At 32.2% G+C, this 6096-nt stretch overlaps 1 pseudogene; it reads left to right on the plus strand.

Moving 5' to 3' along the window:
• Positions 1-1908: 1908 nt before the first annotated feature.
• On the plus strand, positions 1909-2530 carry LOC125864769 (dirigent protein 22-like; annotated as a pseudogene).
• The last annotated feature ends 3566 nt before the right edge of the window (positions 2531-6096 follow it).

Raw genomic sequence — 6096 nt, forward strand, 5'->3', positions numbered from 1 at the left:
CCCCCCCCCCCCCCCCCCCCCCCGCCGCCGCCAACTATCCCCCGTTAAAAAAAAAAATTCTATCCCACCCCATCTAACCCTCCGCTCTTAATTTATTTTTATATCTTTTACATTTTTTTCGTTTTGTGTTAAATATATACATATATTTTTAGGAAAATATTATTTTCTACTTGTGTGCCGAATATAACAAAAATAAAAATTTTATTTAAAAAAAAGTCTTGCGGGAAGTAAAAAAATACTTTTTTTAAAAATAAATAAATAAATATATAACACAAATAAAAAAATTAAAATAATATCTAAATTATTATTTGAAGGGATTGGTGGGTGGTGTGTGTGGGGGGGGGGGGGATGAAGTAAGAATGTTGTTTAAAACTTTTATAAAAGGAAATTTTTTAAAAAATATTTGGGGTTGTGGGGGGGGAGGGGGTGAGAGTACGGTGAGAGGAAGTGGTGGAGTGGGGTAAGAAAAATATTTTACATTTTATTTTATAGATATATTTTTCTTAGAATAGTAATACTTTAATCTTTAACTTTAACTGATACTTCTAATTTATTTAATTTTTGGCAAGGTAGAATGTTTAGTCTATGTGGAGTGTGATGTGACAATTTTTTTTAAAAAAGAGAGAGTCTATTACACACACAAGGATGAGAGTGGAACAAAAGAGGAGGGAGGTATGTTTCTCAAACTAATACTCTCAATAGTTTAGGTATGAAACTCAAAAAAGGAATAGTCGATGTGTGTTTTTTATTCTTATCTCTTTTTACTATAAATATAAAATATGATGTCTTTTTCATTAGAGGAGGAGCTAATAGTCCACATGTGAGTAAGGTTGAATTTATTATATTTTATTTAAATATTATATTTATATTAGTAAATTTATTAAATATATATAAATATTAAATTTAAAATTCATTTATTATCACTTAAAATTATTATTACAAAAATCAAAACTCATAAAATTCTAATTTCGCCTCTGCTTTTTTGATAATCAATTTTCTTTTGTGGGCTGTATCCTTTAGCAACAAGCTTTTCTTTTAATCTTCCTATTATTTCATAAGCTTTATACTTATTTTATTTGGTTGACTATTCTTCAAGAATACAACTTTAAATGGTATGAAATGCTTTCACCCTTTATTCAAAGTGTGGGTAAAATGCTTTCACCCTTTATTGATCAAAGTGTGGGTTATATAGCGACAGTTGAGTTGAGGTAGAGTAAGTACACTACTTGAAGAACATTTTGATTATTGAATAAGAAAAAAAGGGGAAATTTTCAAAAATATATGATTCAATATAAAATATTCGTCACGTAATATTGTATATCAATTTTGTATAAAAGCATATAAAAAGTGTTTACCCATAAATATAAACTAAATTGAATAACAAACTCAATATACAGGCTAAAACATGTAAATATTACCCTAGAAGACAGAGAACATAATCGTTCCATTAAAAAGGATATACTAGTTACAATAGTTTAACATTTAACATAACATTAATTGTTTGGAACATGGGTTGCAATAGTTTGACCTAACGTGCACATTAATGTACGTAATGGTAACCAAAATAATATTATCAACATAGATCGTGGTATAGTGATGAAATTACTCCATATTTTATTAGAGGTTTCAATTTGAGTTGTGTACATGATTCAAATTTAGTCGAAGCTTTCAGGCAGACACCAAACACCATGTGGGATAAAAAAAACACCAAAATTATATTAGCCGCCTGGAACGTGCATAGTGGAGATTGATGTAATGCATATTTTTAAAAATACTCTGAATACATTAATCTTTTCTATCTTTTGACTTTTTCAACAACTAACATCTACAATAATATATATTGGAAATTTTTTTCTCATGTCCTTGTAGATGCAATTCATTCATTATCAACAAAGTAGAAATTAAGAGATGGAAAAAACATGCCTAGTTCTATTGCTTTGCTTTATTCTTATGCCAATAACTCAAGGGGTTGAGTTTGGACCCAAAGCTGTTGAAAAATGGTTCGATAAGCTTCCTTATGCAAATCAAAAGGTAACTAAATTTCATTTCTATTTTCATGACATAGTTAGTGGGAAAAATCCAAGCGCAGTTCCAATAATCCAGTCCACATCCCCAATTTTTTTGGGTATGTTGCAATGATAGACGATCCATTAACAGTTGGACTTGAGCCCGACTCGACTATAGTGGGTCGAGCCCAAGGGATTTATGGTGGAGCTGATCAAAATGAAGTTGCCCTTCTCATGACTCTCAACTTCGTGTTCACAACTGGAAAGTATAATGGTAGCACGTTAAGTGTACTTGGCAGGAACCCAGCACTTCATAAGTATCGTGAGATGCCTATCGTTGGTGGTTCGGGAATTTTTCGATTGGCTAAGGGAATCGCCACCGCGAAAACCTCTTGGCTGAATTCTACCGGTGCTGTTGTTGAGTACAATGTTATAGTCCAGCATTATGACATTTGATGTGCTTTTTTTTTTTTTTTTTTTTTTTAATTTGTAATTTCATGTTCATTATAGTTGAATGTATACTTCTATAGTTTATGTATTTTGTTGTTAGAATAAAGATGTGTAGTGATCAATGAAATGAAACCTTTGATCGAGAATTCAGACATAAAATCTTGATTTTTAAATTATTTTTTTTACATATTTAAAAACTACATAAAAATTAATATAAGTCATGACTCATGATATTAACAATTTAAATTTAAATAATCTGAAGGTCAAAGCATACGCCCGACGTATACATAGTTGAGAGAAAAAAAAAAGGTGTGTAGGCAACTAGATGATTATATTATTATTAGGGTCATAATAAATGGGAACTCTTTTTTATTTTTTATATATAAGTGAACAACTTTAATTCTTAGTGAAGATAAAATTTATTGAATGAAAGAACTTTTATCCACCAAATCTTCAAAATTAAAAGGTGGATGAATAGATCTGAGTAACTGACAGATTCGCTCCAAAATTAGCTCACGAGGTGAGAATTGCTAAAAAGGCCAAACTATCTTTATACCACCAAATTGATATACCTTACAATCCTTAATGCAACTCCCATGTATGATCTCTTTGGTTGTTGAAGTTATTGGCTCAACGTACGTTTGCATATTGAATGTTATATCTGTTTTTGTGACTGTTAAGTATAATAATTTGGTGGATGTGTCAGTCAGGTGCAGACCCAAATAGAGTTCGCCGGGTGCTGGAGCACCCATTAACCTCGTCTCGAAATATATATATCTATGTAGAAATTAAAAGGTATTTGTAGAAAATTAACATAGAGCACCCATGAACAAATGATTTGACTGGTTCATTGACTCTTTGGTGGGTGCTTAAGGCTCTTTTAGTGTTGTTGAGCCCAGGTTCGAATCTCACTCATGTTAACATGTCTTTTTTATATTTTTGATTCTGCCACTTTCAGAGCATCCACAATCTTGAAATTCTAGATCCGTCACTGGTGTCAGTGCCTTGTTGTTGCAATTGATAGAACTGTCCTAAGTACTGATACCACTTTTACTATGAAAGATGATGTCTTTTTTATTAGAGGCGGAGCTAGTAGTCCTGCATGTGGGTTTGGTCAAATTCAATATATTTTATTTAAATAGTGTCTTCGTGTTAGTAAATTTATTAAATATGTACAAATATTAAATTTAAAACTCAATTAATCCTTTAGCAACAAGGGTTTCTTTTAATCTTCCTATTTCTTTTAAATTTTGTATGTTCACTTGCAGTCTATAGGCTTTTTGCCATCTGATTAGTTGACTAAATCCCAAGTGTGATTATTTTGGAGTGTTTCAGTCTCATTTTGCATAGCTTCAATTCATCTAGGATTTTTATGATTTCTGCATAAGTTTTAGTGTTAGTATGACTGTGCTCTAAGCACTGCAAAAAAAACTTGATAGGAAAGGAAGTAAATTGTCGAATGTTATGATCCGCTTTCAAACTCGATTAAAACGTCTCATAACTTGGCTTGTTTTGTGAAAAACATGAGTCGGCACCTATTTTTTTTTATTTTTTTTTATGAAATTAGGAAATCAATTATTTGAAAACCAGACCTAGGGTTTATCCTTCCTCGGCAGCAGCTGTGCAGCTCTCATGGCTGCTACGGCCACTGGACGACCTCCTTTCGAGGTTGTCCAGCCCGCCCCACCATCCCAAACCACCACATACGCCACCCTTTTCAATTCCAATACTCTAAATCCTAAACAAGCTGCCCTAATTAACTCAAAAACAATCATAAAATTAAATCAATTGAAATAATTCATGGAGAACCTACTATCACGTTTTCAATGAGGAAAGACAAGACTTTATGATTGAAGAGGGATTGCATCAAACAATGGTGTTTAAATTATCCTATGGTGCACTAGATTTGAAGGTATTAAGGTCAATCCGAAACATCTTGGTACTAAGGGCATTTGTTTAATTGGCTTACTTGCTCCAAGACAAATTTTGTTGAGGTTTAATCAATATGAAGATTATATACTAGCTTTATCTCGCTCAGTTAATTATCTTCTCTACAATGGAGAGGAGCACCAATGTAGAGTTTTACCATGATCCATTGGATATAATCTTAAGGAGGAAACGATGTTAGCTATGGTTTGGATTTCTTTACCGAACTTATCTACGAATTTGTTTGGAAAGAAGTCTCTGTTGTCTATTGCATCGGCAGTTGAAAAACCAATAGTTATAGATAAAGCTACTCAAATCAAGTCAAGACCTAGCATGACTAAGGTTAAGGTTATACTTGATCTAATGGAAAAACTTCCAAATCGTATAACGTTGCAGTTTGTGCATGGAAAATCTGGTAAGTTAATTGAGATTTTTCAAGAGATTGTATATGATAATCTACCTTTGTATTGCAATTATTGTAAGCACAAGGCCATGATGAAGATAGTTGTCATTTGATCTCGAAAAGAAATCAAAATAACAAACAAATTGATGATACCATTGAAGTTGCTTTAAAAGGTACTATCGATAGTGAAAAATATCAAGGTGATGCGAGAAAAATACTAAATGAAAAAAAGAAAGATTGCATATGTCGATTAAAGTAAAGCTACTTCTTTAGATCGACAATTGGTTGCTGGCACTTTTGAGCAAAATCATGCAGACTCAATGAATGTTGATACAAGTAATATTAGTGTTCAAACAACTACCGAAAACAAAGGAACCAACAGGCTGCTACTACTAAGGTGCAACCAAAAGAAGTTGGGCTGAATTTGATGTCTAATGCAACTAAAAACGCAGGGGGTGTCACACCCCTTTTTGCGCACGGCGGCGGAAGGGTTTTTCCATTTTAAGTGACGTTATTGATTAAGGATTATTTTATTGTTTAGAGTCGCCACTTGGAATTGAGTTATGGTGTTCCAAGTCACCTTTTTGTTTAATCCCTAATCATAAGGAAATGACTCTTTATTTGGTCTGCGAATAAGAAATTCGGGTAAGGAATTCTGTTGACCGAGGGGAAGGTATTAGGCATCCCTCGAATCCCGTGGTTCTAGCACGGTCGCTTTTATTGACTTATACTTATCTTGATATATTCTTTTGGATAATTTGTGTCTATATGCCATGGTTTGCTTATTTTTAATTGTTGAGTTTTTATTAGTCTTAAACCGGATGCATAACTGTATTCTCGGTCTTGACATTTTGAGACATAACTGTCTTCCCCTCTCGAGTTCATCACACCTCATAATCTCAATTTACACTTCTTGGTTTGAATTAACAAAATTAATTATCAAAATAATTTGGTCAAGGTGCGTAACCACATCCTTGAATTTATTAAGTATCTCAAAAAGATGTGGAACCACATTATTAATTGAGATGAAATTTAATTATTATTACTCATATAATGTATAATAGAGCCTAATAAATACCTATGATTATATGAAAATAGTCTAAAAATAGATAGAGACATCAAAATATTATAGTGTTCAAAATTTTCCTATATTTCAATTACCCCCACTTGGCTTACTAAATTTAATTATGTTGAATCTTATCATCTTGACGCAATTATGCTTCCAGATATTAACAAAACAGAGCATGGTTAATTTATATATATACTTTTACTATTCTAAATCTAAATAATAAATTTTGAATAAAGCAAACA

Source organism: Solanum stenotomum, chromosome 5 (genome assembly GCF_019186545.1).
Source record: "Solanum stenotomum isolate F172 chromosome 5, ASM1918654v1, whole genome shotgun sequence".
NCBI classification, from domain to species: Eukaryota; Viridiplantae; Streptophyta; class Magnoliopsida; order Solanales; family Solanaceae; genus Solanum; species Solanum stenotomum.